The 27322-nt window shown below is 40.5% G+C and overlaps 2 protein-coding genes across 3 annotated transcripts in view; both read left to right on the forward strand.

Annotated features, from left to right (window-relative positions):
- LOC145519017 (uncharacterized) overlaps positions 1 to 27322 on the forward strand; it is a 108052-nt gene that overhangs the window by 64136 nt on the left and 16594 nt on the right. The window lies entirely within an intron of this gene.
- Positions 16418 to 27322, forward strand: part of CD2AP (CD2 associated protein) — a 109627-nt gene continuing 98722 nt past the window's right edge. For both annotated transcript variants that reach the window (XM_081519717.1, XM_081519720.1), the window contains exon 1: positions 16418 to 16504. The gene's annotated coding sequence lies outside the window, so the exon portion shown is untranslated. The remainder of the gene's footprint in view (positions 16505 to 27322) is intronic.

The following is a 27322-nucleotide window of genomic DNA, read 5'->3' on the forward strand; positions in this document are numbered from 1 at the left end:
CCATCCTAAAGGAGGTCAGTCCTGGGTGTTCATTGGAAGGACTGATGTTGAAGCTGAAACTCCAATTCTTTGGCCACCTGATGTGAAGAGCTGACTCATTTGAAAAGACCCTGATGCTGGGAAAGATTGAGGGCAGGAGGAAAAGGGGACAACAGAGAATGAGATGGTTGGATGGCATCACTGACTCAATGGACATGGGTTTGGGTGGACTCCGGGAGTTGGTGATGGACAGGGAGGCCTGGCGTGCTGCGGTTCACGGGGTTGCAAAGAGTTGGACACGACTGAGGGACTGAACTGAACTGAACTGAACTGAAGTGTTCTATGTAACATTCATTGGACTTGATCTCATTAACTAACTGCAAATATCATTACTATGATGATGAATTACATATAAATACCCTCTCTTTCCAACTCCATCCTTACCATCTCTTATTACCCCTTGTTTTGACATGAGCATCCTTCCACTTTATCATGGAAGGAAATCTTTAAGTTCACTCTGTCAGAAATCAACATAAGAGTTAACTAGTCAGGCATTCCCATAGAATCCCAGAGGATGGCCAGTTAGCACCTCAGAGTCAGGTCTCATATTCTGACCCTGGAGAGTGGCTTTTCAGCATAGTGTTCTGATCATTCTCCCATGTTTTGTCCATAAGAGTGAGGAGGAGTTCTGGAACCTCAGAGTGTACCCCAAGGCTATTCCCTATCTGAGTAGACAGCATCTTTTCAACTTCCTTTTCCTCCTACACCATTTCTCCCCTCTCACACATAGTCCTTCCATTCTTTTTAAACTTTTACCACTTACAGGGGATGTGCTCAAATGTGTAAAGCAAAAACCCAACTAGAGTTGATTGAGGAATTTTACCTAAAGCAATAAGAATCCAAGAGGTAAGTGATCCGAGGCTTGCTCCAAGGAACTAGGCGTCTTTTATTCTCCTACTTCTTTATTCCTTAGCACCCATGGCTGCAGTCCCAAACATTCTACACATTCCAAGTAGAAAGAAGCAAGAAAGAGATGATTTCTACTTGTCTATGTCTCACTGTCCAAACTAAGTCACATGGCTGTGTTAATTACCAGGGAATCTGAGAAGGCAAGGACTTCAGTAAAGGAAAGGCTAGGTAAGAGGGGGCTGGGGCCAGTGATAAGTATGCCCTTGCCACAGATTCTAGCTCCAAAGTCCTACATGCCCTTTATTATTCCTCTGCCTGAGTTGTCAGTCATTATTAGATACGTCTGCCACTGCAGTTGGATGGATTGAGTATATGTGTTTGGCCGTAAGGGCTGCTCTGACCAAGGCTTGAAAAGAATCCTCAAAGTGATCAGTTTCAGAACAGAACACGTAAAAAATGCTCAAAACTCTCCCTCTGAAGATGTACCTCTTTCTAGCATTTTTTTCCATTATCTATTAATACTACGAGAAAAACATGTGTGTTGCCTTTCCACTCTGAAGCTATAGTGAAAAATGAACATTTTCTACCCATCTAGTCTCAGGGGATGTCAAACTAGATTAGATAAGAGGAAGAGATTGGAAATAGAATCACTCTTCCATGCTTAATACTTTCATTGGGTACATAACCATCCCATCAAATTCAACAGGTATAAATCTTAAGTCCTTATCTTATTCTTACTTTAAGAATAAGTCCTTATTCTTTTTTTCTTTCTGCCCTCATAAATATTTCCCTCCTCTAATTCTCCTAATGTTGTTATGGGCACACTATTTAGCCACTCAGTCTGAAAAGCTGAGAGTCATCTTGGCAATTTCTCCATCACATACTTCCCTACCACCGACAGGTTTACAGTCTAGCTGGTTTTTCCTTTCTAATATCTCTTTTATCTTTTCTTTCCATTCCCTTTGCTACTGTGCAGGGGCAGGCACACCCAAGTTATCACTCTCTCTTTAAAATGTCAACCTAAAAACAGTATCAGAGCAATTCATGTTTCTCCCACCCTTCACCACCTCCCTGTGTCAACCACCAATCTGTTCTCTTGCATTTGTGAGCTTGGTTATATGTGTTTCTCATATAAGAGAGATTATACGGCATTTGTCTTTCTTGGTCTGACATTTCACTTAGCGCAATGCCCTCAGGGTCCATCCATGCTGATACAAATGGCAAGATTTCCTACTTTTTTCATGGCTGAGTAGTAATCTTCTGCCTGTGTAGAAACCACAATTTCTTTATCTATTCATCCACTGATGGGTACTTAGGTTGTTTCCATATCTTGATTGTTGTAAATAATGCAGTAGTGAACATGGAAGTGCAGCCATCTTTTAAAATTAAGCTTTTGTTTTCTTTAGATAAATATTAAAAAGTGGACCTGCTGGATCATAGGGATCCAGCAGGATCATCTATTTTTTAATTTTCTAAGGATCCTCCACACTCTTTTCCATAGTGACCATAGCAATTTACATTCCTATCAACAGTGCATGACGGTTCTTTCTTAGAGAGCCAGGATCTTTTAATTGAAGATGGATCTGCTAACTGTCATTCTAAGTTCTCTTTTTAGCGTAGACATATTTATGATGCATCATTTGTGGTTTCCTGGATATGATTTTTGTTAAGTGGAGAGAGAACTTATATACATTGTGAAACAAGTACAGAACCCACCTAGATTTCAATGACTTTCCCTTAGTCTTTTGCTCTTGTTTACAGATTTGATAAGTTGTTTTGCTACCAACTCATCTCTATGTAGACCCTCAGAAATAGTCAATAGACTATGGAAAACTTGAACCACTTTTGTTTCTGTACTCATATGACATTGGCTTACACCGAGCTTAATCAGAATCGATGGAGTTTGTCTCCAGATCAGAATGAGCACACTTCTGTCTCTGAACAGCACACGCAGGGCAGCTATTTGTCCAAAAAGTAAATGATGGCAAAATTGAAGGAAAAAGCCTAGGATTTGAAATACCACTGACTGAAACATTGCTAAACTTACTACATCTTTTTCTCTGGTCTTCCCAAGGCTTAGCCCCACAAGCGGGCAAAGTTGTAGAAGTTGGCATAGAGTGGTTAAAGAGAGCCCCACCTTTCAGATGTGAGAACCAAAATGGAAGTTCATGAAACTGGAAAGTACCGGGATATCTGGAAGAGAGGACTGCTCAGGAAAGTGACCCCCTAAATTTATTTCTGAATCCCGAGCTCATGCCAAAGTAGCACATACTGGGATTTGACTCAAGTCAACATTTAAATTTAACACACAGGCTACCTGCCCACATCGCAGATTGGCTGCTGGAGAATCCATCTGTTCCACATGTGGAACAAAGAGCACTGCAAAGACATGAAAACTAATCTGGCATTAAAAATATAGCCCACTGGAGGTGAGTTAGAGATTGTGACCTGAACCTCACAAGACTGATTGCCTACTAAAACAAAAATTGCAACCTTCATTCTCCATATAATTTAAACAAGATCCAGAATCTTATAATATTTGAAAGGTCAAAGATGCAATCAAAAATAACTTTCTATCAAAGAATCAGGAAAATCCCAATTTGAATTAAGGAAAAAACAGTTAGCAGATGCCAAAGATGAGTAACATGGATGTTAGAATTACCTGGTAAAGACTTTAAAGCAGCTATTATAAAATGCTTCAAAAAAGTGATCACAAACACATTTGAATCAAATAGAAAATTCTCTGCAAGAAGAGAGAAGATATAAAGAAGAACCAAAAGGGAATTTTAGAACTGAAAAATACAGCAACTGAAATAAATAGACTCGCTTGCTGGGCTCAAGAACAGGATGGAGATAATAGAGTTGGAGCCAATGGACTCAAAGACAGATCAATAGAAATTATCCAGTTTGAATAACAGGGAAAAGAATTGAGAGAAAAAAAGGACTTAGCCTTGGGAACCTGTGGAATATTAACAAAAGGTTTAACTTTGACTCACTGGAGTCCAAGAAGGAAAGCAGTATGAGTGTCGTGCTAAAAATATATTTGAAGAAATAGTGGTTGACACTTAATCAAAAAAGTCTTTGTAGATGGCAAATGAGCACATGAAAAGATATTCAATATCTTTAGTGATTAATGAAATGAAAATTAAAACCATGATGGGATAACACCTCAAATCTATTAGCATGGCTTTGAAAATAGCAACAATGGAATTGGAATGGGGGGCAATGGAATTTTCTGGTAGACTGATTGTGGCATGCTAATCCATACATACAATGTAATATGTCAAAATTCATACAAATGTACCCCTTAAAAGTAAGTTTTAATATACTATACTTGAAAAGGGGAAAAAAATGTATAATTACAATAACACATGCTCTCAGCACGAACAATTCAACTGATGGGAGTAGAAGAGAGCTAGAAAGTAGTGAACCAGCTGTGAGCAATTTTCATGACCGAAGGCTCATGGGCATCTGCCAGAACTACAGAGAGAAGGGAGAGGATTGGATAATTTGGAGATTTGGTTAAATGGAGGTCTGTTAAGAGAGCTTCCCATAGTTTCAAACTTTTACCCTTTCTTCAAAAAATACATCCTAATTTTTTGAATTCTCTAGATTAGAAAAACAAATCTCTGTATAACTGTCTTTTATCTTTAATTACTGGAAATCAGTAACACTTTTTCACGGCACACAAGCGCACAGATATACTTCCCACATGGGCTGTTTCAAACTCTGACCCAATTCAAAGCTCTCAGTTCCTCCTCACTGCTTTCACTTAAAGGTTATGACCTCTGTTACCCTCCTGTCAGGGGAGAGGGGGCAGGGGACAGCTCACGGAGTGCTAGGATGGCTAAGATCTCCGTTGACTGGAAGCAGGCTGCCAGCTCTGACCATCAATGTTTCAGGAGTTCACTGATTTCACAAAACACCCGATGGATGACAGAATGAATCAGGAGCTTCATGGGAGCATTATTTGCATGGAAGCATTACTTGGAAAAATAATGTTGAATATGGGCTCTACTGAGGCCAGATCTTGAGGAAGCTCCTTCTGGGTCAGATCAAGAGACACTCATCATGAAAATTCTGGCTACCATTCCATCTTCTTATTTCCCTCTTTCATCTTTTCCTTCTCCAAAAGTCTCAGAGAAGAGTAAACCCTTCTCAAAGGTTAAGCATCCTCTCCTGCTCTGAATTCTAGCAACTTATCAAAGTAAAAAATCTCCTCTTGTCCAATGGAACCCATTTTCATATGCTCCAAAACCATTTATCCTTGTGTAATCATTTCTGGTCACCTTTAGATCATTTTCAAATGGGTGAAGAACTGTGGGGACATATTTTCATGATTCGTCTGTTTGTTAAAACGTTCTTCAGCTACTTTGTTCGGAAGAAAAAATACTTTTTATGTTTTACTACCTCTTTTTATTATTTCCTATCTCTCTCTATTATTGCTATACTCAAGAGGCTTTCTAATCAATATGTAGAAATTTCATCTAAGTATGATATGCTATAAAGAGTATTTCTGTCTAGTTAAGTCAGCGTACAGAACCTCATGCCACTGGAGAACCAACACCATAGAATGGAATGTCCTTGAAGATCCTTGTGTCAAAAGTTTCCCTGTATGACCATTGGCATTTGCAGCGTAGGGCTGAGGAGAAATCAGTTAGCACCAGTTCATGACGGTAGCATTTCTTCTGCTTCTTCAGAACGCTTTGAGGTTGTGACTTTTACTTCATGAGAGGAAGCTGTAGGAAGAAGTCTTGAACTGAGGAAATGGAAAGAAACAACAAGAAATGCCCACTGTCTCAATTATCTCTAGTTGTCCCAACCCTGAACCAAAAGGAACCCAATATTAGTCTGTTAGGAGGCAGGGCATGGAGTCTGTGTGGCCAAGAATGGATACTGTGTGATGGCTGGAAGCCGCTGGTCCTCCCTTCCCATACACTTTACATCTACTCACCAGCACTGCTTGGCAGTCTGGATTGTGAGCTCACCAGATTCAAGTCTGGGCTCATGTGGAAGATAATAATGATACTAGCAAGGACATTAGACAAAGCATGAGAATGACAACAAAGTTCTGAATGAAACACTGTGCGCCCATTTTTTAAATTAAGTATTTGCATGGTGATATTTAAAAGTCAACACTAGCTCATGGTGACAAAGTAGCTGTCTGGAAAAATAGAGAAGTAACTTCACTTCTGAGTTGACACCTTGATAATTTATATTCTCTTGCCCCACCTGCCTTGTTTCATCCAGGGGGAAAAAAAATTTCCTCTTTTCCCCACTCTCTTTCCCCCTCCTTTAAAAAAATAACTGAACCTGATCTGTCATTAACAAGGCAAATGAAGGACTAATGCCTCAGAATATTTGGTGCTGTTCAGTCACTAAGTCATGTCTGACTTTTTTCAACCCTGTGGACTGCAGCAGGCCAGGCTTCCTTGTCCTTCACTATCTCCTGGAGTTTGCTCAAACTCATGTCCATTGAGTCAGTGATGCCATCCAACCATCTCATTCTCTGCTGCCCTCTTCTACTCCTGTCCTCAATCTTTCCCTGCATCAGGGTCTTTTCCAATAAGTTGGATCTTCGCATCAGGTGGCCAAAGTACTGGCATTTCAGCTTCAGCATCAGTCCTTCCAATGAATATTCAGGGTTGATTTCCTTTAGGATGGACTAGTTCGTTCTCCTTGCAGTCCAAGAGACTTTCAAGAGTCTTCTCCAGCTCCACAGCATCAGTTCTTTGGCACTCAGTCTTCTTTATGGTCTAACTCTCACATCCATACATGACTACTGGAAAAACCATAGCTTTGACCAGATGGACCTTTGTTGGCAAAGTGATGTCTCTGCTTTTTAATATGCTATCTTGGTTTGTCATAGCTTTTCTTTCAAGGAGTAAGTGTCTTTTAATTTAGTGGCTGCAGTTACCATCTGCAGTGCTTTGGGGGCCCAAGAAAATAAAATCTGTCACTGTTTCCATTTTTCTCCATGAAGTGATAGAACAGGATGCCATGATCTTAGTTTTTTGCATGTTGAGTTTAAGCCAGCTTTTTCACTCTCCTCTTTTACCCTCATCAAGAGGCTCTTTAATTCCTCTTCACTTTCTGCCATTAGAATATTTATTATGTCCTTAGGCTGTGCAAGTCACTTCTAGACTTTGGGGCTACATTCTGCAAGGATTCTGTCATTCCTGCGCTTCTGAAACTCACCCCCTACAATAGTCTTTCTCTATCATTTTTTCATGCTTACCCCCCACCCAAGGAAACTTATTAGAAATTTTTTCCCCCTGGGACTTCCCTGTTGGTCCAGTGATTAAGAATCTGCCTTGCAATGCAGGGGACGCAAGTTCAATCCCTGGTCATGGAACTAAGATCCCGCATGTTACAGAGCAACTAAACCCACACCGCAACTAAAGATCCTACATGACACAACAAATATGCCACCTGCTGCAACTAAGACCTGACACAGCCAAATAAATGAATATATTTTGAAAAGAAAAAAGTCTTTTTCCTAACTGGCTCCACTGTGGAATTTTAATACTATGGATATACTATATCTCTGTTTATGTACTGTGTTTAATACCATAGCTATATTGTAAGTCTGTTTATGTATTGTGCATATCTTTGCTTTAAACATAGAGGAAGATTTTTTTTTTTGCCTCTCCAGGAACCAGTTTTTACCCTTTTGAGGGTGATATTATCCCTGTGAAAAATGCATACCAGAAGAGAAAGAGAAATAAGACAATAAATGAGAAAAATAATTGTGATGAATAAAATGAAGGGCATTAAAGGGACTAAAAACTGGGGTGTGTTACATCGGATACTGATACCCAGTTGCTTGCACTGACTGAAAGAATGAAAAGAAACAAGCTACAGCTTCTCCTTATTTTTCTTTCTTCTCTACCTCAATTGGGCTGGGAATGAAGGACTGTTTCATTACCACTGTGTGCGCAGTGGGTATGGATGTTCATAACTTCCTGATCCCATTTTCCCTGAAGCCTGGTGTTTAAATCTCCCATCAGAAACTGAAAAGGAAAAAAAAGACTGAATGTAATCCACAATGTACAAATAATTTCTCTCTTCCTCTCTTTCAAATAGACTCACGTTAGTCATACTGACTACATTAAACAAACTTTACATCCCAAACAGGAAGGCTGCCAAAAGCCAGTCATTCGGGGAATCCAATCTACTTCGTCATTGATTTCTGTGCAGCTCTGAATGGGCCATTGTTCCTTAGGATGAGTGCGAGACTGTCAAAGATGAATTTAACTTCCCATGTTCCTGGTGGAGCAAAGCACGTATACTTGCATAATGCTTTCCACATAGGTGTGTTTCAACAAAACAATGAAGACAAGGTAGCTGAACAGCATAGAGCAATATAATACTCCAGTTACATGCACATGTTCAGGTTTCAGAGTCCAGACCGTGGTCTGTAAACTGGCAGGTAATTTAACGACTCTAAGACTCAGTTTATCTACATGTAGGATGAGAATAATGATACTGTGATAGTGGATTGTTATAAGAAATAATGTAGGTAATATACGTAAATTTTTAGTATAACACATGGCATGCAGAAAGCCCTCTATAAATACCTGCTGCTATTACAACTGTTTCTGTAAGCCAAGCATGTTTTGGTAGATCCCACCTAGTTTTTCTTTTTTTTACCATAAAAAGATTAAAAGTTGTTTAACATCAAAGCAGGATCTCTAGACTATAATCACAAGTAGCATTTTTTTAATGGGAACATAATTGCTTTACAGGCTTCCCCAGTGGCTTAGTGGTAAAGAATCCACCTGCAAAGCAGGAGACAGATTTGATCCCTGGGTAGGGAAGATCCCCTGGAGGAGGGCATGGAGACCTGCTCCAGTATTCTTGCCTGGAGAATTCCATGGACAGAGGAGCCTGGCGGTCTACAGTCCATAGGGTTGCAAAGAGTCAGATATCAATACAAGTGAAGCGGCTTACAACAGTAGCAATTGCTTTACCATGTTTGTTGGCTTCTGCTACACAGCATCATGAAAAGTCAGCCATGTGTATACACACGTCTCCCCTCTCTCTTGAGCCTCCCTCCCACCCTCGTCATCCCACCCCTCTAGGCTATCAAGGAGCACTGAGCTGAGCTCCTCGTGCTATACAGCAGCTTCCCCTAGCTATTCTACACATGAGGTGTTTATATGTCAATGATGCTCTCAATTCGTGCCCCCTACTTCTTCCCCAAGTCCACAAGTCCTTTCTCTACTCCTGCGCCTCTATTCCTGCCCTGCTGCTAGTTCATCAGTACCATTTTTCTAGATTCCATATATGTGTTAATATATGGTGTTTGTTTTCCTCTTTCCAACTTACTTCACTCCTGATCTGTCTTTTAGTTATCCTTGCTCTTCAATTCCATTTGTTGGTGTTTTTCTAAACTAATCTGTTATTTTATTTTCCTTTGGCTGTCTAATTACAATTTATAATTCTAATTGTTGCTATCCTTCATTCAGTGCTATGAGATGGTGAGTTAATACTAGCAGATCTACTAACTAGTCTTTTTAAAGGCTTACACAGTTGGAGTCCTAGAATGTTTCAAAACAAAGGCTGTCTTCCCAGTTCCTCCCTGAATCACAATCAGCTCTGAGATCTCTATAATGGTTATTAGCATTCCTATCCTGATCATTATCTTTGCTAATCCTTAGGGTCCTTTGACCTCCTGCACAACCTTATCTCTCATCATGTCTATGTAATATTTGTGTTATGTGTTCCTGACTCTCCATGCCTTTTCCAAAACCTATCTAAGTATTTTTCCTCAAAAGAGCTGCTCTTCCCAGATGCCAGACACATGCTCAAGCACAAAGGGAAAGACATTCATCATGTTTAGGGCCACTCGGCATGTTTAAACATGCTTCCTATGTCTGGGGAATTCCCCATAGTTTGCTTAGCCTGCTTAGTTAGGGTTCAGGGATTCTGCCAAGGGCAGATCTTGATTTTATAGGGCTTGAAGCTAGTACAATTAAGGGAAAATTTCTTTCATTAAAAAAAAGCAGCCAAATTATGAATTTAAAATTAGGTTTAAAAATTAAGTATTTTTTTAGAATGAGAAAAAAAATTTTTTTAATTTAAAAAATGACCAGTACCATACACATCACAAATCTAGAAAAACAATGTGATTTAAATTAATTGCCTAATGCATCACTTTTATATTTTTATTTATGATTATTTATTATATATTTATTTTTATTTTAGCTGCATAGTTCTTGATTGACTTTTTATATGCAATGGCTTTATAATATATTTTGTAAAAGAATAGGAAGATACTTGAGACTATTCTTTAGCCAAGTTGATCAAAGTTGGTTTTTGTTTTTTTTTTGATCGATGGTTTAGAGAAGTTTCTTTGAGCTTTAAAACATAGAGTTGATCACATTGTGTAAATTTAGTAAGCAGGGCAGAGGAAGCAGAGTTGCAGTTAAAGTAGCTTTCTTGTGCAAATTGTGCAAAATCTATACCATTCCTAGGACTCTCCCAGGGCCTTGGAAGGGGTCTGTGCATGTAGGGGGTCCTGAAGGGGTCCTGAGGCTACAGATTCATTAGCTCTGTGGTGCATCGTCCATCTTCGCAGATGGTTAGGTTTCACCTGTCAGACATAGTCATAAAGATTTCATTCCAGAAGTGAACAACCTTAGGAAGCAGGAGCCCTTGTAATCTACCATTTCACAACGATGACAATAGAGATATCAGCTCTATTGGTGGGACTTGTGCTGAGTCCCTGGAGTCACTGGGGCTGTGGTCTCTGTGCCCAGCAGCAGTGAAGCCCTCTTCCCTTCAGCAGCCCTCACAGTATGATGTGGGCATGGATCCTGGTTGCACTGCCTCTAGGCCAACAGTCTTCGAAATTCCACAAGGTACCAAACATTGTTCATTAAACTTTAAAAAATGTTTGTCATAAACTCACTATAGTAGTTTCCTTTTGCAGTTTTGAATCCTGACTAATACAGAATGGCGGAGAAGGCAATGGCACCCCACTCCAGTACTCTTGCCTGAAAAATCCCATGGACGAGGGAGCCTGGTAGGCTGCAGTCCATGGGGTTGCTGAGAGTCGGACATGCCTGAGCAACTTCACTTTCATTTTCAATTTTCACTTTTCACGTTTCACTTTCATGCACTGGAGAGGGAAATGGCAACCCACTCCAGTGTTCTTGCCTGGAGAATCCCAGGGGCTAGGGAGCCTGATAGGCTGCCGTCTATGGGGTCGCACAGAGTCGGACACGACTGAAGCGACTTAGCAGTAGCAGTAGCAATACAGAATGGAGGATTAAGGCCAAAGCTGAGGCAAGGCTGAACTTGTCAGAGATGATGGAAAGGTCCAAGGATGGAAGTGAATCAAAGCATAGTGCATGGGCGAAAGCTAGTGTCCACGTAGCAGGAAAGTAAGGATGAAGGTCAAACTCAAGGGGCCCAGACTTGAAGGCAGAAGTCAGGGAACCAAGAATCTTGATTAGTGGAAGGGGAAAAAGGCAAAGGAGATTAACAAACGGCAGATCAAAAGTCCATTTGATAGGACAGCTCTTGGGTGGTATGAATGAGGGTTGCATGGGCTTAAAAGGCCTTAAAAACAAATGAAGTCAGACATAGAGGACAAACTAGTGATTACATATAGGGAGGGGGGAAGAGGCAGTAGAGAGGTGGGGAAATAGGAGATACAAACTGTTGAGTGTAAGGTAGTTCGAGGACGTATTGTACACATGGGGATACTTTGTAATAACTGTCAATGGTAAATAGCCTTTAGAAATTATATAAAAATTTACTGTACAGCACAGGGAGCTCCATTCAATATTCTGTAATGGCCTATATGGGAATTGACTCTAAAAAAGAGTAGATATATGTTTAAATGATTCATTTTGCTGTGCAGCAGAAACTAATGTGATGTGTTAGTCGCTCAGTCGTGTCTGACTCTTTGTGACCCCATGGACTGTAGCCCACCAGGCTCCTCTGTCCATGGTATTCTCCAGGCAAGAATACTGGAGTGGGTTGCCATTCCCTTCTCCAGGGGCTCTTCCCAGGGATCAAATCCAGGTCTCCTGTATTGCAGGCAGATTCTTTACCATCTGAGAAACTAATACAACATTGTAAATCAATAAAAATTAATTTAAAATGAAAATGCTTTGAATTATATAAAAATTAAAAATTTTTTAATAAAAACTAAACATCATAACCTAAGTGAAAAAAAATGAAAGTTTTATCTTTAAGATACTGTTAAAAATAAAAAGGGAAGAAATGGTGGAAGCCTGAACAGTAAAATCACTCAGGCTCTCATTAGCTCATGTTGGGAAATTAAAGCTTTCCAACTTCCTCCCACTTTCTTTTCTGCTCGGCAGCATGTTCTCTACACAAAAAACCCGTAGAAGCCATTTTAATTGCCTTAATTAAAAAAAAAAAAATCAGTCGTGGCTCCCCGTTGCCTACAGAACATTATAGAACTCATTAGCTTGGCATTTCTGACCTGCTGTCCTCTAGATCAATCCATCTCTCCAACTCATTCCTCATTAATCTTCTCATCCTCTGTGTTAGAGACACAAGGTAAACTATTTAATGTTCCCTAGACATGCATTGCATTTTCCTTTGGTCACGGTGTGCTTTCTGCCTGGGATGCCCTCCCCACCTCATCTCAACACATCCAAATCCCTCTGTCTTTGAAAGCCCAGTTCAAATGCTACATCTCTTCTTCAGCAGCAGTATTTCTTCCCCTGAAGCACATTAACTGTACTGCTCATGTTACTTTTCCCACCCATCACTGTTGTTATTGAGGCATGTATTTTTCTTTCATTTAAGAAGCCAGAGGCTGACTTCTGGCCAAATTCTTGGCATGCTGCGTCGTATAATCAGGGGCCCTAAATAGTGTTAATCAGGGGCCCTAAATAGTGTTGAACAAAGGGTTGAAGGGTGCAATTCTTGAGGCACAATTTTCTCCAGAACCTAGAACTAGTGATGGTGGCCTAACATATGAGAGGGAAAATGCAGGTTTTAATATCAGACAAGCAGGAGATGGAGATGGGTCACTGTCTAATGAAGACTTTTGGGACAAGTTGCCTAATCGTAAGAAGCCACTGGAAAGATGGAGATGATAATCCTATGGAAAAGGATTACTTTGAGAATTGACCTAGGTTCTAGAAGGCGTCTTGGGTTTCCCTGATAACTCAGTTGCTAAAGAATCTGCCTGCAATGCGGGAGACCTGAGTTTGATCCCTGGGCTGGGAAGATCCCCTAGAGAAGAGAATGGCTACCCACTCCAGTATTCTGGCCTGGAAAATTCCGTGGACTGTATAGTCCATGGGGTCGCAAAGAGTCAGACACAAATGAACGACTTTTACTTCACTAGAAGACATCTAATAAAGTTCCCTGGCACAAAAGAAATGCTAATTGGATCTTAGTGGTTTTCTTCCCCTTAGTCTCCTCTTCTTCAGCCTTAGCATCTCTCATTTCATACACTATTCCTCATATAATTCAGTGTTCTGTTCTGCCCACCCACTTCATTGCATCAATATTGCTCTTAAAATTTGATTATGAAGATGCCCCAATTGCAACCTGATTAGTTCATAGAACAGCGGGAATTTTACTTGTCAATGTCTCAGTATACTTCTATTTTTGCAGTACCAGATAGTCATGTCATACTTGGACTGATTTTAAGCTTTATTTTTTGTTGTTAACAGAAAACTTTTTTTAAATTAAATATTTATTTGTTTGTGCTGGGTCTTAGTTGTAGTACATGGGATCTAGTTCCCTGACCAGAGATGGAACCCACACCCCCTGCATTGGGAGCATAGAGTCTTAGCCACTGGACTATCAGGGAAGTCCCAATTATAAGCTTTAGATTGACTAAAATCTTCAGAATTTTTGGAACAACCTACCTCCAGGTCACGTGCTCATTTCATACTTGAACCTAAATGCAAATACTTACACTTATCTTTGTTAACTTTCAACTAATTTATACATAGCTAGAATTTTACTTTACCAAAATCACATTCAACCATGATTTTAATAATCTTTAAAAAGTTGTTGGGGGTAGGCTGGTGGGAGAGGCACTAAAGCAATAACTTCAGAACATTCTTCTCACTCTCATTTAATTGCAGAATAAATACCTCCCACGGTGAGCTGTAATACAGACCAGTGTTTGAGTCTGTGTAGAGGAAAAAGATGACTTTTGCACTTTGATTCTGTCAATCAGAGCCACATAAGCAATTAAACTTCAACAAACTTAGTGACTGAATAACAGAAATACATTCTTTAGAGATCACCTTAAGGAAAATGAAAAAAGAAAAATGTGACATTCTTTAATTTCTCAAATAGAAAGAATCCTTCTGTGTTTTAATTAAGCATTCTGTTGTTGTAACAATAGCACTGGCCCAAACCTTTGGTTAGCAACAAATAGTCTTGCTGTATTGCAAAAAAAAAACTCAGAAATGGAAGTTTCTCAGATTCTGTGCAGATAATACTATATTTTTCTTGGAGAACAAATAAATAAACAAAGCAATATGAATGTAAAACTTTTACTGAGATTCTTCTGAACAACTTCTCCGTTGAGGAGCCATAAGTGATTTTTTATTAATGAAAATTTATAGAAAATATTTTGGGGAGCTTTCCAATTTTTCCTAATCAATATAAATCTTACATATATCAAACATTTTTTTTTTAGGCCACTCCAGGGGGCATGTAGGATCTTAGTTCCCCCACCAAGGATCAAACCTGCACCCTCTGTTTTGGAAGCGTGGATTCTTAACCACTGGATAGCCAGACAAGTCCCTCAAACATAATTTTAAGGAGAGGGATATTAAATAATAAATAGAAATTTCTTCAACCTAAAATTTCTATAAAAGTGAAATAACTTTAATAAAGAGAAATTCTTCTTTAAAAAATGTCTAAATCATATTTTCCCACTTATAGCTGGGGATTCAGTTATTTAGGATAAATAAGGAAAGATATCTAAAATAGCCAAGACTAAAAAAAAAAAAGCCATGATTTTTGTTAGTTTTTTATATGCTTTTAGATGACTTCTATATCCCGTAAATAAAGGAAACAGACCATATAAAATATAATTAAGCTTTTTCTCTATCAAGATTGCCGTTATCAACATTTTATATTGTATGGTAAATGGAATCTATGGGGATCTATCAGACCAAAAGTGACTTCATGCTCTGAAATATCTTTTCTTTCACAAATCCTTTATATTTGTCGCTTTATCTTCAAATGTGTGTCTTTAAGGTCTATGGGAAAGGTTTTTTATAAGGTTGAACCATGATGCTGTTGACATTTAATTATTTTAATCTATAAAACATTCATTTCTCTTGCTTTAAACTAACATAATCGAAGATTGAGTCCAAGGCTGAAAAATTTCTTTGTCAACTGTCTTTATCAGCATCCTTTTTTAAATTAATTAATTTGTTTATTTTTTATTTATGGCTGTGCTGGGTCTCTGTTGCTGTACGAGGGCTTTCTCTAGCTGAGGGGGGAGGCTGCTACTCTTTAGCTGTGGTGCAGGGTAGCTTCTCCCTGCTCCCAGCTCGTGGGATCTTCCTGACCAGGAATTAAACCCTGGTCCCCTGCAAGGCAAGTGGATTCTTAACCACTGGACCACCAGCATCTTTTGATATTTGTATACTTCTTACCATATCCTACATGGTGAAGTATAGACTGTGCTAGGCCATCTCTTGCCCTCCATACAAGCAACCCCTGGAGTCATGGTCTTGTTTTCCATTCCCAGAATCAAGAGACAAGAGAGCCACATCTCTAAGAGAATGTCATATTGCCCTGCTGGCTTCTCTGGCAGTATAACATTTGATCCCGTTTTTCTGGTTTACTGTCATCAAATCACCACCTATTGCTTTGTATTAGCTTTTAGTACATTATGATGAAAAGTCATTGGGTTTTAGAGCTGGAAGAGATTTCAGCAACCCCTTAGACCAACCCTGCTATAGGTAACACTTAAGTGTTAGTTGCTCAGTCCTGTCTGACTCTTTGTGACCCCATGGACTGTAGCCACAAGGCTCCTCTGTCCACGGAATTTTCCAGGCAAGAATACTGGAGTGAGTAGCCATTTCCTTCTCTAGGGGATCTGTCTAACCCCGGGATCAAACCCCTGTCCCCAGCATTGAAGACAGGTCCTTTACTATCTGAGTCATCAGGGAAACCCATAGTTAACACTGTTGATTTCCAATTCCCTTTGTCAGCCCAATTTTCACCCAGTCTTTCACCTTTTCAGACACTGCCAATGTGTTTTGGCCATGGGCTTGACTTAGTGGTGGGGATGACCTCACTGGTTTGGAATCTCAGCCTAAGCCAATCTGCTCATCCAGATCCCTACTATTAGTTGGGTGTTAATGGACTGAATTGTGAGCTTCCCAAATTCATATATTGAAGTCCTAACCGCCAGTGACTCAAATCATGACTGTATTTGGAGATAGGGCCTTTAATGAGGTCCTTAAATTCAAATCAGGTTATTAGAGTTGCCTTAATTCATTATGACCTCAGACACAGGCATGTACAGAGCAATGACAGTGTGAAGTCACATGGAGAAGATGACCATTTACAAGCCAAGGAGAGAGCACAGGAGAAACCAACCCTGCTGACAGCCTGATCTCAGACTCTAGTTTACAGAACTGTGAGAAAATTAATTTCTGTTGTTTAAGCCCCCCAGCCTGTGGTATTTTGTTATGGCAGCCATAGCAAACTAATACAATGGTACTGGGCTTTGGAATGGAACCCAGTTTGAGCCAAAAAGGAGAGACATTTTTTAGAAACCTTGACGAAAATAAACCCTCAGTAAAGAATCTGCCTGTCACACAGGACACCCAGGTTCAATCCCTGGGTCAGGAAGATCCCCTGGAGAAGGAAATGGCAACCCACTCCAGATTTCTGGCCTGAGAAATCCCAAGAACAGAGGAGCCTGGCGGGCTACAGTCCATGGGGTCACAAAGGGTTGGACACGACTGAGGGAGGAAAATAACATCTCTTGTTTAAAGGAGATCACCTGAAGACACACTCTTTCTTCTTCTCAACATTGTGAGACAGGGATGTGAAGCTTGTAAATTCTTGCCATTGTTTTGTCATCAAAAATGATGCTATGACTGACAATGAGGCAATATTCAGAGATGATTATAGCCAGGGGAAATGAGGAAACAGGAGCTGGAGTTAATTAAACCAACCTCAAAGCCTGCTTAGTCTCTGGACTTCCAGTTATGTGAGCCAATACACCTCTGTTTAAGCCAGCTCAGACCAACTCTTCTGTTACTTACAGCCTTTAGTGTATTTGGTGTGTTACCTATCCATTCATTTCACAGAGAGAGGTTGAAAGTGAAAGTTGCTCAGTTGTGTCCGACACTTTAAGACCCCATGGACTAAACAGTCCATGGAATTCTCCAGGCGAGAGTACTGGAGTAGGTAGATGTTCCTTTCTCCAGGGGATCTTCCCAACCCAGGGATCAAACCCATGTCTCCTGCATTGCAGGTGGATTCTTTACCAGCTGAGCCACAAGGGAAGCCCAAGAATACTGGAGTGGGTAGCCTATCCTTTCTCCAGCGGATCTTCCCAATGCAAGAATCGGGGTCTCCTGCATTACAGGCGGATTCTTTACCATCTGAGCTACCAGGGAGGCCTCTTCAAATTTAAGTGACTTGTCCGATGTATAATAGCATAGATTAAATAACTCAAAACAATGCTCTTCCCTTAACACATCTAGTGTTGCAGGGAGGTCAATTCTGACTCCATGTTGGGAATGTTTCTTTGACTTGCTTTTGTTAATATAATCATACATAACGGCCTGCCTCAGAGACCCTGCCCCTCTGCCTGACTGTTAAGTGCCTTTGTTCAGAACCCTGTCAACCTGTAGATCGAGGGAAGGAAGAAATTAACATACTCCCTGCCTGAGCTTTGCCCTTCTAGAAGATATTTGCAAGATTAATGGCTTTCTTATTTTGTTCCCTCATCTTCCCCCCACCCCATGTCCCCATGTCTCTGATCTATAAAAGAACCTGGCATCCAGACCCCAATGAGATGGTTATTTTGAGACACTATCTGCCATCTTCTCAGTCATCGGGCTCTTCGAATAAAGTCGTATTCCTTGCCTCAACACCTCATCTCTTGGATTGAGCCAGCTTGGATTAGTAACACTAGGTTCAAGATAGAGGGTACACAGAAGCCACAGGGGTATAATATACAGCACAAGAAGTACAGTCAATAATGTTATAATAACTCTCTATGGGGACAGATGGTTACTAGACCATGGTGATCATTTCATAATGTTCAGTTCAGTCGCTCAGTCGTGTCCGACTCTCTGCGACCCCATGAACTGCAGCACACCGGGCCTCTCTGTCCATCACCAACTCCCGGAGTCTACCCAAACCCATGTCCATCGAGTCGGTGATGCCATCCAACCATCTCATCCTCTGTCGTCCCCTTCTCCTCCCGCCCCCAATCCTACCCAGCATTAGAATCTTTTCCAATGAGTCAACCCTTCGCATGAGGTGGCCAAAGTATTGGAGTTTCAGCTTCAACATCAGACCTTCCAATGAACACCCAGGATTGATCTCTTTTAGGATGGATTGATTGGATCTCCTTGCAGTCCAAGGGACTCTCAAGAGTCTTCTCCAACACCACAGTTCAAAAGCATCAATTCTGCAGCACTCAGCTTTCTTCACTGTCCAACTCTCACATCCATACATGACCACTGGAAAAACCATAGCCTTGACTAGACGGACTTTTGTTGGCAAAGTAATGTCTCTGCTTTTAAATATGCTATCTAGGTTGGCCATAACCTTCCTTCCAAGGAGTAAGCGTCTTTTAATTTCATGGCTGCAATCACCATCAGCAGTGATTTTGGAGCCCCCAAAAATAAAGTCTGACACTGTTTCCACTGTTTCCCCATCTATTTCCCATGAAGTGATGGGACCAGATGCCATGATCTTAGTTTTCTGAACGTTGAGCTTTAAGCCAACTTTTTCACTCTCCTCTTTCACCTTCATCAAGAAGCTCTTTAGTTCTTCACTTTCTGCCATAAGGGTGGTGTCATCCGCATATCTGAGGTTATTGATATTTCTCCCGGCAATCTTGATTCCAGCTTGTGTTTCTTCCAGCCTAGTGTTTCTCATGATGTACTCTGCATATAAGTTAAATAAGCAGGGTGACAATATACAGCCTTGATGTACTCCTTTTCCTATTTGGAACCAGTCTGTTGTTCCATGTTCAGTTCTAACTGTTGCTTCCTGACCTGCATACAGGTTTCTCAAGAGACAGGTCAGATGGTCTGGTATTCCCATCTCTTTCAGAATTTTCCACAGTTTATTGTGATCCACACAGTCAAAGGCTTTGGCATAGTCAATAAAGCAGAAATAGATGCTTTTCTGGAACTCTCTTGCTTTTTCAATGATCCAGCGGATATTGGCAATTTGATCTCTGGTTCCTCTACCTTTTCTAAAACCAGCTTGAACATCTGGAAGTTCACGGTTCACGTATTGCTGAAGCCTGGCTTGGAGAATTTTGAGCATTACTTTACTAGCATGTGAAATGAGTGCAATTGTGCGGTAGTTTGAGCATTCTTTGGCATTGCCTTTCTTTGGGATTGGAACGAAGACTGACCTCTTCCAGTCCTGTGGCCACTGCTGAGTTTTCCAGATTTGCTGGCATATCGAGTGCAGCACTTTCACAGCATCACCTTTGAGGATTTGAAATAGCTCAACTGGAATTCCATCACCTCCACTAGCTTTGTTCGTAGTGAAGCTTTCTAAGGCCCACTTGACTTCACATTCCAGGATGTCTGGCTCTAGGTGAGTGATCACACCATCGTGATTATCTGGGTTGTGAAGATCTTTTTTGTACAGTTCTTCTGTGTATTCTTGCCACCTCTTCTTAGTATCTTCTGCTTCTGTTAGGTCCATACCATGTATGCAAATGTCAAATCACTATGCAGTACAGCTGAAACTAGCATAATGTTATATGTCAACTATGTTTCATTTTTTTTTTTTTTAATAGCAAAAACTTAAGAGGAAAAAAAAGATTGAGGGAATTCCCAGGTGGTGCAGTGGTTGGGACTCCACACTTCCAATGCAGGGGTCACAGTTTCGATCCCTGGGCAGGGAACTAAGATCCTGCATGCCATGCAGCTCAGCCAAAAAAGAAAGAAAAAAAAAAGATTGAGAATATATACACAGTTGATAGGAGCATTAAGAAAAGTACAAGTAAAGTAAAGGGTTTTATAAACATGAAGAAAATATTCACTTTTCTCTGACAAATCCAGGAAGGCTAAAGAGAGACTTGGAAGTATTAGAACAGGAGAGAAAGGACCTGAAAATTAGCTTTTTGGTGTCAGTAAGTCAGGTTTTTGTCCTTCCCTGTAGTTTCATCTTTAGTCTCTTTAGAAGGGACTCCCCCTACCCAACTTTCTTCCTGTTTGTTTCTTTCATTGCCTTCCTATTTATGAGTTTCAAAGCGGCTCAGTGGTAAAGAATCCATCTGCCAATGCAGGAGACATGGATTTGATCCCTGGCCTGGGAAGATCCCACAGGCTGCCAAGCAACTGAACCCGTGTGCCACAACTCCTGAGCCGGTTCTCTAGAGTCTGGGAGCTGCAACTACCGAAGCTCGCAACTAGAGAAGAGTATGAGCTATCGAAACAAAAACAGCAGAAGGATTTTGACTATGTGTAATTTAAAAAAAAAAAAAAAACTTTCTATATTCTTCTCATGGGCTTCCCTGGTGGCTCAGATGGTAAAGAATCCGCATGTAATGTGGGAGACCTGGGTTTGATCCCTGGGTTGGGAAGATCACCTGGAGGAGGGCATGACAACTCACTCCAGTGTTCTTGCCTGGAGAATCCCCATGGACCGAGGAGCCTGGCAGGCTGCAGTCCATGGGGTTGCAAAGAGTCGGAAACAACTGAGCGACTGTGCGCACACATTCTTCTCATGGTTAGCTCTTTTTGTCATTGCCTTTGTTCTCATGATTTCAAACTTTGAATTATTTGGGGGTTTAAACTGTTTATTACCTTAAAGTACAATTGATATTATATCCAAATGTATGACATCCCCCTCATTATAGTCAGGGGGAAATTATCATGTTTTTAGTGTCAATCTACTTGACAACTATATTGACCACTCATATTTTTTCTAGACACCAGAGTCTAGAAATTGGATATGAATAGTCTAGAAACTGCAGTCCAGAATTTCTGCCTCCTAGATTTAAAATCCCCAATATTCAAAAAAAAAAAAAAACAACTTCAGTATTCAGAACAGCAGTCTTTGAAGTTAGCCAAGACAGTTCCCTGATGCTCCAGTTGATTTTGTACATTAATATATTCTATGCCTTCTTTCTTTATACCAGAAACAAAAATATTCTTTTAAAAAAATGTTACCTACTTGCTCAAAGACTAAAAAGGAAAATGCATTTAAGTTTCATTCAACAATATTCATGCTCCACTGCCCCCAGTTCAGCTTTCTTTCCCTCATTTTGTGATTCTAGTGCTATTTTTTTCACGGAGTTTTGAAGACAAGACGGAGTAAAAAGAATGTGTCTTGCTTTTTAAGTGTTGCCAGTAAAGACTAAAAAGTGTGCCACTTGGCAGCCAATGCAGCCATAACTTTTCCCCCTTCACTCTCAGTGTTCACATAACAACAAGGTGAACTTAATTCTCTCAACCAAGTTTTACTAACTGTGACTGGCAGAAGAAAACTCTCTGATCTTTGCTGTTTTAAGAACTATTGTCAGTGAATAATTGCCATGTTAAATTATGTAGTAAAGAGGTTACCTTCAGTTTTAGGCTATCAAGGAGACTTTGACAAAATGCTTTGTATTTCCATTTGTTTTCTTGGGGTGTTATTTTCTGCTCAAAACCCCACTGTCATTTCCAATCACTGACCCCTAAGATGTTAACCAAGACTACAACAGTTTCGGCGTCATTTTGGCATCCAGCAAGAAGCCATTAGAAATCCCTGAAAATGCACAAACTTGCCCACAGATTCTAGGAAATAGCATATCAAATAAAATTTCTATCCAGGATCATTAAAAAAATAAAATAAAATAAAACTTAACAAAACAAAGGCAAACAAATTAAAAAAAAAAAACATAGTTCTTCATTTGCAGCCTCCCTATCAGCTGCAGATTTGAGATTCAGTGAACATGCCAGAAGCAGCCAGCCAGGTCTGTGACTCACAGACACATGATGCTTCTGCCAGGAACGTAGACAGGTGGATTCACTCCTGATCTATTCACCAACTCTGAACTGGGGTTTCAGATACATCAACCATGAACTGGTGGAAAATGATGCCACTTGCTTTTTTTTTTTCTCAACGAATCCTGGTAGATTCAAGATCACTTTGAAAAAGGAAAGGAACCTTAAAATCAAATAGGTTGTCTGGCAGCAGCTTCAGTGTGTAGGCTTCGCTTTTAGAGGATCTCAGGTGGACCTTTCAAGCTCTTCGTGCTTCCAGTTCACTGGGAGGGTCCTTACAACATCCTATGGCTGGGGCTCCATTCTTAAAGATTCTGAATCATTGACCCACCAATCCCATTTCTAGAAGGGAAGCAGAAGAGATTTTACTTTTCACTTTGTAAAATTTGTATCCTGTTTGAATGTTCTATGCTTATATTATCTTTTATTTTTAAAAATTAACTTGAGGGACTTCCCTGATGTTCCAATGGTTAAGATCCTAAGCTTCCACTGCAGGAGAAAGGGTTCAATCCCTGGTTGGGGAATGAAGATCTCACATGCCACACAGTGCAGCTAAAAAGAAAAATTTAACTTGAAAAGCGCTTGTCTTTAATATGGCCTTTCCTATATGCTCCGCACTTGCTAGTGGTTATAGTTCTTCTAGATTCTCAAAATACCAAAGCCACATTGAAACAGAAATCTATCCATAGTTTTTAGTGTATTGGACTGATACTATGAAGTTTTATGATGGAAACATGGATTGTAAAGTCTAGTTCTTCCAGTATATAAATTTAGGTGAGTTGTATAAACTCCCTGAGTCTCAGATTCTTCAACCACGAAATGGGCACATTAACCCTGTACTTGTTTCTTGAGCTTGAGTGGAAACTAAATGATATGCATGTAAAGCAGTTTTTACAATCCCGCTTCTGTTTTATGTTTTGGATTTTTGGCCACAAGGCATGCAGCATCTTAACTCCCCAACCAGGGATTGAACCCATACCCCCTGCATTGGAAGGCAAAGATTAACCACTAGACATCCAGGGAAGTCCCTAAAGCAGTTTTTATAAAGCAGGTATTCAATAATGGTTTGTATCCATTACCTACTCTAACCCCCGTTCCTGCCCTGACATAAGGGGTAGTTTATAGTATATTTAATTCATTTATTCATATCATCTTTTCATGCAAATATTTGATCTCTCATTTACAAATGTAGAAAACATATGATCACTTTCTGAGCTGAGTATCCCAGTCTGAACTCGAAGGTAAATAGTATTAATAGTTATTATATAGATGTTTATTTTGGTTAGCAAATGTTCCCTGGTTCTTTTCTGCCAGCTTTTCCTTACCACCTGCCATTTGTGTACCCATCTTTCCTCTTTGGTGTTTGTTTATATATAACCACACCTTTCACAGCTTCCCAAAGCTCAAAAGATGTTTCAGTGGGGAGTGTGTTTTTAGATAGGAGACAGATGGATCAGGGGTAAACACAAGTCTTTGTCGTTGTTGATGATGGTATTTCATGTTTGCCAGGTAAATACACAGTCTAGAAATTGAAATGAGATAAGAAGCCAGAGAGATTCTACTAATATAGTATGTGTGTGGCTTGTGTTTGGGGCTTGATAGTTTTCGCCTATACTTTGAACATTGAACAAAGTTTAGTAACATTGTTACTTGAATAAAGTTTAGTAACATTGTTATTTAGCATTCTCCTGCCAGCTCTGGAGAGGATATTGGGGTCCCTTGTGGCTGAACCAGCAGCATCAGTATCACCTGGAAACTTATTAGAAGTTTAGAATCTCAGCTGCCCCCTCCCTAACCATGGAATCTGCATTTTCAATAACACCCCCACATGATGTGGGTGTATGGTATAGTTAGAGAAGCTCTGACCTAGGGAACATTTAATTCTTGAACTCATCAGTTGCCTGGGATACCTGACTGTCCCATGATGTCTTTTAGTTTCATTGAGACTGTATTCAAGGCTTCCCAGGTGGCATTAGTGGTAAAGAACCTGCCTGCCAATGCAGGAGATGCAAGAGATGAGGGTTTGATCCCTGGGTCAGTATTTTTACCTGGAGGATCCCATGAACAGAGAAGCCTGGCAGGCTATGGTTCATACGGTTGCAAAGAGTCTGTCATGACTGAAGCAACTTAGCACACACACAAAGTCAAGACCTCGACATTCAGAACAGGTTTACTACATCTTTTTCTGGTGTGCTATGTCAGTTACCTTTTAGTAGCTGATTCTCAGTTGAAAAGGTAAGGTTCTTTAGTGTTGTTACTCTAAATTCTTTTTCAAATAGGTTGCCTATTTCCTCTTCATTTATTTGGTTTGGTAGGTTTTTACCTTGTTCCTTCTTCTGTAACACATCTTCTTGTCATTTCACTATATGCTTATGGCTGATTCATGTTATTATACGGCAGGAGCCAACACATTCTAAAGCAATTATCCCTCAATTTAAAAAGATTGCCCCCCCCAAAAAAAATGTAGAGTTGAATCATAGACTGAATTCTATTTGGCAAGGATATCCTCAGGACCAGACAAGTAGTTGAACTCAATGCCCTTTATGGCCTCATTTCACAGTATGACTCTGTACTTCCACATTTCTCCTACAGAATCACAGGGAGAGTTAAAACGAGAGTGGTAGCCAAAATAATCATGATAATCAGAATTAGTGAGTTTACTCAGTATTTCTAAATCTTTGGCCAATTTCTCAATCACTGGCATAGTACCCCAGTCAGGAAACTAAGATCCCACAAGCCACGTGGTGTGGCAAAAAAAATAGGAAGAGTGCTCTCTGTGCTTCAGACAGTGTTCTAAGGCTTAAAAAATATCAACTCGTTTGATCTCAAAACAACACTGTAAGATATGTGCTATTATCATGGCTATGCTATAAATGAAGAAACCAGGGCACAGAGAGGTCAAGTAACTTGCCCAGAGTCACACAGTCAGTAAACGGCTTAACTGAGTCACCATATCCTACCTTCCGTCTCTTCTAACCAAATCCAGGGCCGAGTCCCTCCTGAGGGATTCCATCATGTCTACCCCACCTCACGTTAGCCAAATGCTTGAAAACTCATTTCCCCTCTATTTTATTAAAATTAGCATTCTCTGGTGTATTTGTTTTAGCCAGTTACTAGGAAAAAACAGGAATCTGATTTAAACTAATTCATACCAAGGATTATTAAATCAGATTATGGCTTAACCTAGTCATCACTGCGTGGGTTTTGACAGCTCCAAAGAGAACAGTCACTATGTTAAAGGGATTCATCTCAGTTATATTAATTTTCAGAATGTAGGAGGGTCAAGTGGTGGTGGTGGGGATGCGGGCGGGTCTGGCAGGAGGAAACTAAATCCCAACTGTCTAGCCTCAAATCCCAAAAGTCTCCTTTTCTAGGTCAGGGTTGTGCATAAAACTTCATTTGGGAAAATAAAGGAGAGTCTGTTGCTTAAAATAATAATAAATTGACCCATTGCTTTAGTCACTTTCTGGCTTTCCTTTCCTCCCTTGCCCATCACGGGACACATCCCATCCACCTCTTTCTGGATAAGAAAGCACTTAGGGACTCACAAAATGGGCAGAACACCTCTGTGATCAAAGAACTTCCAGAGGAGATCCAAATAGTAATTTTGAGCAGATACTTGGAGCCTCTCAGCAAGGCGAAATTACACTGCAGAAGTGAACATCTTGACAACAGGATTATTTTTTATTTTTTTAAATTGCCACACCACACAGCATGCAGGATCTTAGTTTCCCAACCAGGGCCTGAACTCAGTTCCAGTAGTGAGAGCACCAAGTCCTAACCACTGGACCACCAGGGCATCCCTAGAATTATTCTATTTGATGTGTGTGAGTGGGCTCAGTCGTGTCCGACTCTTTGGAACCCCATGGACTGTAGCCCGCCAGGCTCTTCTGTCCATGGAATTCTCCAGGCGGGAATGCTGGAGCGGGTTGCCATTTCCTCCTCCAGGGGATCTTCTCAACCCAGGGATCCAACCCGCATCTCCCACCTTTCCTGCATTGGCAGGTGGATTCTTTACCACCACTGCGCCAGATACCTGGTGCCAACAGCCACATTTCCAGTATCTTGGCCTCAAACATTCTTGACAAAGCAAAGCTTTTCTGCTGGGCATGACCAGAACAGGAAAGCGACCAGCCATGCGGCTTTTTTACAGTTCCCCTCAGCAAAGGCCTGAAACCTCTGGGGGTCTGGACGCCTCCCTTACCCCCAGACAGTTGGTCCTTCAGCCTCCCGCAGTTCTTCCTGCTAAATGGCTGAGATTGCATCTGACCAAGTGTCGGTCAATGTTGTCCTTCAGTGAAGTCAGATTTCTGGTCACGGGTCAGATCACTGCTTGAAGCAGTTTCTTCTTTCACGCCCAGTGAATCCGCCAGGGAATCATGCGGGTCTGTGCAGATTTCTGCAGGCCCTTGTTAGTATTGAGAGCAGCCAGGAATGCTCTCCTTGGTTCTAGTTAGTGATCAACTTTTGAAGGCAATTCTTCTACAGCTAGTTTGTGTGAGTGACATGGAGCACCTGTTTTAAGTGATTCCACACCAAGTTCCATGCCGCTTTTCCTGATCAAGCCATGGCCCAGGTCCAAAGGGTTGTGACTTTTATTGAGTCCATTGTAGTTAATATGACTATGTTCCAGAGATTTGCTGTATAATTTTGTGCCTATGTGTGCATGCTCAGTTGCTTCAGTTGTGTTCAACTCTTTGCGACTCCATGGACTGTACTCCATCAGGTTCCCCCATCCATAGAATTCTTCAGGCAAGAATACTGGAGTGGGTTTCCACTTCCCTATCCAGGGGATCAACCCATGGATCGAACCTTGCATTGCACGTGGGTTATATACTGAAAAAGTGGTTGATAGTGACCTAAATGAGAAGGAAATCCAAGAAAGAGGGGAGATACGTAAACACATACCTGATTCACTTTGCTGTACAGCAGAAACAAACACAACATTGTAAAGCAACTATACTTCAATAAAAATTAATTTAAAAATTAAATTTAAAAAATTGTTGAGAAGGTAAATCACATGTGATCACAGGAGAAAAAGGGTTGGAGGGTATGTAAGGAAGCTTTGGGAGGTGATCGGTATGTTTATTACCTGAACTACAGAGATGGTAACAAGGTTTTATACATATGTCCCCAAATCACCAAATATTATACACATTTTTGTACACTAATTATATCTCCCTAAACCTGAGTGTGTGGGGGGTGGGGTGTGGTGGGGAATAAAGTCCTTTTCTCTCAGAAATTTCTCAATTGCTATA

Source organism: Giraffa tippelskirchi, chromosome 8 (assembly GCF_054371585.1).
Source record: "Giraffa tippelskirchi isolate mGirTip1 chromosome 8, T2T-mGirTip1v1.2.pri, whole genome shotgun sequence".
Lineage (NCBI taxonomy): Eukaryota > Metazoa > Chordata > Mammalia > Artiodactyla > Giraffidae > Giraffa > Giraffa tippelskirchi.